General features: G+C 44.2%; 1 long non-coding RNA gene across 2 annotated transcripts; it reads right to left on the reverse strand.

Moving 5' to 3' along the window:
• Positions 1-1,957: 1,957 nt before the first annotated feature.
• On the reverse strand, positions 1,958-8,026 carry LOC311428433. 2 transcript variants are annotated; one of them, XR_014687726.1, is made up of 3 exons: positions 7,719-8,026; positions 3,281-3,585; positions 1,958-2,009 (listed from the first exon to the last, which is right to left on the reverse strand). It is a non-coding gene; the product is annotated as an uncharacterized lncRNA (long non-coding RNA). The 2 variants fall into 2 exon arrangements; XR_014687727.1 differs by lacking the exon at positions 7,719-8,026 and adding an exon at positions 4,127-4,199.
• Positions 8,027-9,607: the final 1,581 nt, after the last annotated feature.

Below are 9,607 nucleotides of genomic sequence, written 5' to 3' on the forward strand. Positions count from 1 at the left end.
AAATGTCCCTCTTATGGGACACATCAGTATTCAGTCATGTAACATGTCTGTCCTTACTTGTATGGCTCTCAAACGTTTCCACTAAAGGTAAAAATATTTTGAGGTAGTGATGCCAAACAAGAAAATGGATTTCCTGCCTAAACGTAAAAACACCAAATCTGTTCATTTTTTCTAGTTAAAACCACATCAGCGTGCAAATGAAGTGTTTTGTGAATGTTAATGCTTTTATTGCACATACTGCAACAGCACAAGTTGTGTATGTCCGTGTGAAAACAAAATAAACAGAAGCCCCAAACCTTGGTTGCCTTACTAATATAATTTAAAAGAAGGCTACAAAAAGTAGCCGACATGCAGTCTGGTACAGAGCCATCTACTGGGAGCACACAGTCTTAGGAGGCAATGAGAACTACTTTCTGGATCCCAGTGACATGAGCAGCATTTCTTTCCACAAAGAGATGCTTATTAGCAACACCGCCCAGCTTTCTGAGCTGCTAGCAACATCCTCACTGTGAAATTGAGTATGGAAAATGTGGACATGTACAACATTCAGATTGTTTGTGGTTTTGTCTAAAAGAAAAGGGGATTTTCAGACAGAAGCAAACATCCCAGCACATTAAAACAAGGCCACCTCCATTACCAATGAATTTTGCTCACCTTACTTGCAACTTGATTGATCCTTTACATACAGTCAGTGAATCCAATGAGAATAAAAAGGTACGTGTCCGCAGATTTCTTCTGGCAGTGCAACATTTGTAAGCAGAACAGAAACGTCCAGGGTGTGAACGGGAAACTTCTCCAAAGCGTGCAACACCGTGGGTGCCACGTAAGAAACCTGGTCGTACCCTTCTTTTCCTACTATTAGCGGACGGGGCCGGCATGATGTTGGTTCGCAGAAAGCACTCCTAGAACAAGAGTTAAGAAAACAAGTTTATAAATGAGGTGCTGAATAGACAGACACACAGACGTTCCAAGTATTTTTCCTATAGACTTTCTTTTCCCTCCCCAAATAATCCAAATGGCAGTGGTATATTAAATACATGTAAGATTTCCAGTTAAGTTATTCAGTCATCCCAAATGTTTCCTCTCCTTCCCTTGTGTTTCCTATTCTTTACTAAACCAAGACTGCAAATTAATATCCCTGCAATCTTGCTTTACTACTAGGAAATAAATTTGCTAGGAGCATTTGTTTCCCCACTACAATCAGGCTGTACCTTTGCTGGCTTAAATCAAAGATGCTAGAGACTTAGCCTTGCTCTGAAGCACAGAAAATCTTCTGGACAGCACAGCAATAGAAACTGAGAAAAATAACTGATCCAGCTGCAACAACATGATCTAACTTTCCAACTGTGGGCTTGCATGACTTCCATACTAAAATACCAAAAGATTAACACAACTTGGTGGCTTAACAAATAAAGACACCGTTCAAATTTTTCTCAAGGTGTTTTAACAAGCCATTTCTCAGTTTTCTTTCTGCTACATAATTCACTACTGGTTTAACAATCCTGGAAAACACAAGGGCAAAAGGTGGCAACACAAACCCATAAAGTTGGCGTATTTTTAGCTAAAAGGACAGACAGCACATTTATGTGGTCTTGAGTCTTTCAAAGAATGCCATGGATTAAGTCAACGTGTTCTGGTAGTCTACGGATCACTTTGGCTTAGGAAGAGAAGCCTGGGCTTTTCAATTTAGTCATTCAGAGCAACTTCATTACAACTTTAGTCCCTTCACCCTTTCTTCTTGTGAATACCAAGCACCTCTTCAACACACAAACTTGATGTTACCCCTTCGTCTACCACCCCTCGCACTTTGAACAGCTGGAACTGTTTAAAAGACTCAGCAGACCTGAGAATTTAAACGTAACAGGGATCTATCTTTCTTTACCTGCTGAAACAGAGGCGTTTTTTCTCTGGTCCGTCAGGCATTCCATCTTTTAATTCATCTCCAGAAACCAAGGATGCATCGTCATCACTGTCGAACATATCATCTTGTAAAATACGATTGAAATGCTCTGAAAGGCAAAAGAGGTTTGTTAACTTTCCTGAATAGCCTTTGTCTCTTTCTCTTACATTAATACAGCTTCTAAATAAGTGCCAAAACCCTTTCTTCATTTGAGAGCACACACTGAAAGCTATTTCCTAGAGTTCATCCCACCACAGATTTAAGGAGATGGCACAAGGCCCTACAAAGCTGTACTAAGTCCCACTGATGTGGTATCACTGATGTGATAAGGTATGCTACTCTTGGTGATTTTTTTCTCCCCCTTGGAATAAAGGAGATTACGAACAATTTCTGCAGTTGCTAAATAACTAAAAAAAAAAAAAAAAAAAAAAGACCATTTCTTTCTGGAGGAGGTTCCCACAATGAAAGCACGGTGATAAAGGATGTGATGGTCACAGAATTCCATTCGTCTAGTAAGTATCAATGCTAATTGATCTCACGTGCACATGTATAGTATGATCCACAAACATTTAAATTAGGAGACTGGTTAAAAATGATGATAGCTAAAACAATATTTAGCTTAGACCAGTTATACTTGTATCCTGGTCCTGACATTCTTCAGAAAGGAATTAGAAACATTGACCTAGAAATGCTTCCCCTCCAAAGATCTGAGTTTTGATTTTTGAAAGAAAAATAGGTGCCTTATACTTCAAACCTCAAGTCAACCTCTACAAATGCTAATTATCTTAGCTGCCCTCAGAAGCAGGATGCTTCAGTAGAGAACGCATCGTCCTTTACTGTGTATTGAGTCATTCAGAGCTTCCATTTGGCATTTCAGTTTCGAATCCACAATAAAACCTATGCATTATATTCCAGACATGCCCAAAAGAAAGACATGCACATGCAAAAAATAAAATTCTACCATCATTATGTCTGAAAGGTTTAAGTTGATTGCACAAACCACAAGTTTTTGCTTTAGAGGAATTATAAAGAAGTGGATGCTGTGGTTATATCTTGCTGTCGGTCCTCCTTTAGCGCAAGCTGTGCATACGGGAAGATCTTCTGCACAACTTGTAAAATATTCTCTACTGATCTTTTAAAAAGTGCCATGAAAATGGGTGATAGTGCTTGTCCGGGTGAAGCCAAGATCCTGTTTGATGCCAGAACAACCTTCTTCCTAGTGGTCATTCAAAACTGGGAAAAAAATAGTCTACCAAGTCGGCTTTTTTTGATTTGGTAATAAATCTGCAGACTGTTAAGTCATCAAGCACTTCAAGACTGTTTGAAATAATCTCTACATTAATATAAAAGGAATTCCTCAAACACACTGCGGCCGCTTACCTTTAATATACTCGTTGGATGCCATGGAGCTGTATTTCTTGCTTTCGCCTGCGCTGGAAGGCTTCCTTTCCTTGTAAGGTTGTTTACTGCCCTCGCTTCTGCATTGCTCACATGAAGAGCCATCTGGAGGATGGGATTCTTCCTTCTTCTCCCACATTATCTTCTGGAAACAATGATCTAAGTGTTCCAAGGAGCCTTTCGCTTTCCTGGTGTTTCTCCTTTTTCTTCTTCTCCTTTTTCTTCTTCTTTTACGCTTGCGATTGGCATTGTCAAAGTGGAGCGCACAGAAACACAAATCGTGAAGTCTGAAAGAAACATGCAAGTTAAAAAGAGAAAAAAAAGATGTGGCACTTGTTGCCTATATGAAACTTGATTTATTTTACCACAGGTGATGATTTGCAGCATGTCAGCTATTTTGTGGTGCTATGTGCACACGCAACTTACTTTAGATGCAGCAAACTTAAGCCCTCAGATTGAAGGACCATAGGTCCTGGTTTGTACACAGATCATTAACAATGGCTAGCTCTGGAATAGGTGCAAGCAGAAAAAAACTTTTAACCTAATCCAGAATGGTGTACGGATGTGATTCGAATTATGTGGTCCAAAGCTCTGACACAATTCAACAATAGCTTTCATGTCTTCACTGATCAACCTAACAACATGATCCCCAGTCAGCTGATGCTATCTAAATAACTTAGAAACTACCAGAAAAAAAAAAAAAAAAAAGAAAAGAAAAGAAAAAAAGAGAAGAAAAAAAAGGAGAAAAAAAAAAAAAAAGAAGACATGAGAAGCACCCAGAAAAGAATTAGGATAAAAAATGCGGAGTATGCTGGAATCCTTGCTTACTTGGAATCCTTCTCTCCATGTTTATCTTTAGACTTCTTTTTCTTCTAGAACTTGTGATATTTTTGCATTTTTTTCACCAACTAAAAGCTCCTTTTCTATCTTTCTGTCTACGCTGCCAGTTGTTTTGCTTCCATTGCTGTAACCATCCCCACAGGGCATTTGCTACCATCCATGAATCGGTGTAGAGATAGAGAACTGGCCATTTTTCTCGTTCAGCAATGTCTAAAGCCAGCTGAATGGCTTTCACTTCTGCAAACTGACTCGATTCACCTTCTCCCTCAGCAGCTTCTGCAACTCGTCGCGTATGACTCCATACAGCAGCCTTCCATCTCCGATGCTTCCCCACAATACGACAGGACCCATCAGTGAACAGGGCATATTTCTTTTCATTCTCTGGCAACTGGTTGTACAGTGGGGCTTCTTCAGCACGACCCACCTCCTCCTGAATCCTTGACGGCCCAGCGTCGTCATCATCTTCGTCATCTCTATACTTAGTTTTGGCAGAAGCCTTACCTGGATTGGCAGAAGACTCTCTGCGTTCTAAACGACTTGAATTTCTATACCATATTTTCACCTTCTCTACAGGGGCAGCTTGCACTGCTACTGCTCGTTTCTCTGACTTTGTTACAGGGTCTGCCACAGGGGTTGGAATGCCCTCTGCAGGGTCAACTTGCACTGCTACAGCTCGTTTCTCTGACACGGCCACAGGAGCTGGAGCGGCTACAGGAGCTGGAGCAGTTGCAGGAACCGGAGCTGTAGCGGCTACAGGAGCTGGAGCTGGAGCTGGAGCAGTTGCAGGAGCTGGGACTGGAGCAGCAGTAGGAGCTGGAGCTGGAGCGGCTTCAGGAGCTGGAGCTGGAGCGGCTTCAGGAGCTGGGACTGGAGCAGTTGCAGGAACTGGGACTGGAGTAGCGGCCGGAGCTGGAACTGGAGCGACTGCAGGAACTGGGACTGGAGCAGCTGCAGGAGCTGGAGCTGGAGCGGCTTCAGGAGCTGGAGCTGGAGCAGCTTCAGGAGCTGGGACTGGAGCAGTTGCAGGAACTGGGACTGGAGTAGCGGCCGGAGCTGGAACTGGAGCGACTGCAGGAACTGGGACTGGAGCAGCTGCAGGAGCTGGGACTGGAGCGGCTGCAGGAGCTGGGACTGGAGCGGCTGCAGGAGCTGGAGCTGGAGCGGCTGCAGAATCCACCGTAGGGGTCACAGTGGCCGTTGGATCTGTCACAGGGTTTGGAGTGGCCGCAGGGTCTGTCACTAAGTTGACAGCAGTATCAATGGCAGCTCGATAGGCATGAGCCAGGCCCCAGCACGTTACAATGATTTGTGTTACTTTGGAACTGCCAGAATCATTACACCTTTTTTTCAAGCATTCTGCCAGTTTTTGAGGATTTTGCCATTGTTCAGGGGTGAATTTCCAACACACTGGGGGTGCCAACTGCTCTAGATGCCTGCCCATATCCACCCATACTCCCTGCCACCCACAACTATACTGCCTCCGGGCAGATCTCCGGATGAGCTTCATAAGTAGTTGTTTAACTTTAAGCAGAATCTGAAGTGCATTCATGAGGCAGAACAACAAGACTATGGTATTCTGAGTATTCCAGAAATATTCAATATCTTGGAGAGCTATTGTGACAAGCTCAGGGGATAAGAAGGTGGTGAAGGAGGAAGGCAGAGTGACCCAGGAGGATACAGGGGTGGTGAAGGAGAAAGGGAGAGTAAGCAAGTAAGGAAAAATATCCTCCCCTTTCCCCTCCACAGATTGACTCTCTAATGGAGAAAAACAATAGGTATAATTGCTAATAGTTCCCAAGATGCTGTTTCCAAAGTACAGAGTCCACGATGTTACTGAGTATAAATACCAAGTTAGAGTCATGACCAGATATCTTATCGTCTCATAAGCCATTGCTATAACACTTAGTACCATAATGGTCTGAAACCAGGGCCCGGAGAGGAGAAACAACACTACAGAGAGCAAATACGGAAAATAATGTACTATAATACTCAATTTGGAAAACAGGCGCAGCAGAGTTGTGATTAAAGCAATCAGCATCATGACAAGTGACTATTAAGCAGGTCTAATCCTTCCACCAATTTTAGTTTAACACACTCTGATCAGATCTGCCGTTATCTCAACCTTTCGGGCCCCACGTTGGGCGCCAAAAAAGGCTGTCGTGGTTTAACCCGACCGGCAGCTAAACACCACGCAGCCGTTCGCTCACCCTCCCCCCTCCCTCTCTGGGACGGGGGAGAGAAATGGAAAGTGAAGCCCGTGAGTTGAGATAAAGACAGTTTAATAAGACAGGAAAAAAAATAACAAAAATAATAATAACAATAATAATAATGATGATACAATGGTGATAATACGAAGTAATAATAGTATGTACAAACAAGTGATGCACAATGCAATTGCTCACCACCCGCTGACCGATGCCCAGCCTAACCCCGAGCAGTCCGGCCCCCTCCCCCCGGCTAGCCACCTATATATTGTTTAGCATGACGTCAGATGGTATGGAATACCCCTTTGGCTAGTTTGGGTCACCTGTCCTGGGTCTGTCCCCTCCCAGCTCTTACTGCACCCCCCAGCCTGCCCGTTGGCAGGACAGAGCAAAGGCTGAGATGTCCTTGGCTTAGTATAAGCACTGCTCTGCAACAATTAAAGCATCGGGGTGTTATCAGCACTCTTCTCATTCTAAGCCAAAACACAGCATTCCACCAGCTACTAGGAAGAAAATTAATTCTGTGCTAACTGAAACCAGGACACTATTTCACTTTCACTACCTTCTGCACGGGTATATTTTCTTTTTCTGTTTCCTTCTGTTTCATTTTTCTGGCGACAGTTCTCCAAATGAGCTGACACAGGTGGAAGCGCATGTCTTTCACGAGAATGTCTTCCGGAATGTTGCTGAAGTACTGAGCAACGATGCAAGTCTGCTCGGGGTGTGCTAAAGCGACGTACATCTTCCTCTCTCAAGAGGGAACCGTGAGGCCATCCGCTTTTGTAATGATAACGCTTATGTGACCTGCTGTAGTTAAGTTGCAGTCGATTTGTCAAGGGCTGCATCGCCGTGAGAGAATTTTCTCTCTCTACTGTCTCCTGTCGCATGAGGTGAATAGTAATCGTTCTAATAGCTACATCTTTCCCATCTCCGTGCTTCATCTCGATAGTATCTTTCTCTGCTCCAACTTCTTTCCCCTTTGGATCGGTAATATCTATTGCTACCTTGTTCTGATCTTCCTCCACTGCCAGATCTGTACTTTGAATATTTGACTGCTCGTCTGCCATTCTCAGGGCTGTTTCTTTCAGCAGGGAAAGCTCTGCACCTGCTTCCCTCCCAGTACTCCTGCTTGTGACGCTTTTGCTCAACAACTTCCATGCTCTGAGAGCACCTCCTCTTGCTGGAAGGACCTGCTTTTTGACTCTCCTTCTCTTCAGTAGGAGCACGTTCCCTCTTGCTTTGGTAACGCCCTTTGTCAGTGTTTTTAGTCTTGTCCTTTGTATCTTGGCATCTCTCTGTAATAGCTGAGGAGGAAAGGTTTTTAGAGCTACATTCAGTGTCAGACTTGAGAGAGGAAGTTTGCCGCAATTTCTCACCAGGCTCACAAGACTCTTTGCCGGACAAAACGTTTTCTTTTGAAATGAGGTCACGTTCTTTTGATCGTCTTGGTTTCTCCTTCTCTCCACCGTCATCACATTGGTACTGTGCGAGGTATTCATCATTCCCAGCAGATTTCGGAGGGTCCGCGACACTGCACAAAATAAGATCACATTTCTCACTTCTGCTGAAGGACGTGAATATTAAGAGGAAAACCTTCCAAAGTCAAACAAACAAAAACCTCCGGACTACAGAACACTCGCAAAGATATGCCATTTAGAAACCTCTCCGGTGATTAGGACACCTTCTCCAGCTCCCAGAGAAAGTGTTTTTTCCCCTCTTGCTTCTGAAGCCATTGAACTAAAAAAGCAAACGCATCTCTCTCCCTCCACATGCTGCTCTGAATAAGAGCCAGAATATTCAAAACCACCCTATTTGTTCTCCCCACAGAGCTGAAAAAAACACCAGTTGAAACAGAGTTTTCTACCTCTCTCCCAAGAATTTACATTCACATACCCTATGACTGAAAAAATACAAGGCGGGACTGAGGAGGAACAGCCAGTGCTGGAAATGAAAAAAAGCAGCCCGTTTCTTCAGTCTTAAGCCTATGCTACTAGGAAAAAAACAAAACAAAACAAGAGGAGAGGAAAACAACAGCGGGAAATTTACCTATTCTCCACATGTTCAATTGCAAAGCCTCCTCTGGAGGATCAACAGCTGTGAATTCAGCGTGCTTAGGAGAAATCAGATCTACATCTGAACCACAACTCTTTCAGTAGTATCACTAACTTATGTGTTGCCTTCAGGGGGCAGTGGCGACCCGGTTCAGGAACGGCACGGCGACCAACCCCAGGCCGCTCGGTCCCTCGGCTCACACACACCAATGTCCCTGGCACTCGGTTACAAAGGGCAGACAGACCAAGAAGCACTTGCTCTTCTTCCAGTGTGGTGGGAGAAGTAGTGAAAACGATGCGGCACTTCATGGAAAGGTTTAACGTGGACCTGTTCGCTGTTACACAGGCCTTTCTGAAAAACACTGGTGAAGTGGAGACTACATCATACTTTCTGCAGACAGAGCAGCGTTTGGATGGATCCCCTGTATGGAGCAGAGAGGACGATTTAGAATTGCAAAAGGATGATGAGCATGTTAGAAGTAAATTGATAGCAAAATTTGGAGCTGAAAATGTAGCAAAGTGAGTAGCATTTAGGAAAAGTTAGTAAAGTAGATGGAAATGACTGTTCTGTTACAGTGGCAAGAACTTAATAAAAGAAAGGTCATTTCAGAAATGCAGATGTGATGGAGAATGTTATATTGTTCTGTAATATGGTGGATGGCAATTGGCGTTTATTGTCGAGTCAGATGGGGTTCTATACCCGAGGCCCATAGCGCCACTTCCGCTTGCTTACATCACAGCCCACACACTACTGTCCATCAAGGGAGGGGCTCCACCTTTCCGTACAGCACGACATCTAACTACCCACACACCTAAATAGAGGACCAAGCAGCACCTTGAGAGACCCAAGCCTCATGGAGGTGCCTGCATATTCAAGGGAGGTGTTTGTGTGGCCTGGGGAGATTCTCTGGTGCTCTGACATACTGCTTGCGTGCCCCAGGGATACATTATCTAATGCCCAAGGGAGGAGCCTTGGGGCTTTTGGAAGGTGTAGGGATGACCTGGATTGATGCCTGATTGCTCTGGGGAGATGCTGGGATGTCCAGAAAGATGCTTGGGTGACCAGGGAGATGCTTGGGTGCCAGATGGAAAATGCTGATGTGCCTTCAGATGATGCCTGGCAGGATCTTGTGCATCCCACAGAAGATCTTGGGTGCCAAAGGAGGTGCTTCCCATCTCCAGTGAGAGGTTTGTGTGCCCCGGGTGGTGTTTTG

This window comes from Aythya ferina, assembly GCF_964211825.1.
Source record: "Aythya ferina genome assembly, contig: HAP1_SCAFFOLD_79, whole genome shotgun sequence".
NCBI lineage: Eukaryota > Metazoa > Chordata > Aves > Anseriformes > Anatidae > Aythya > Aythya ferina.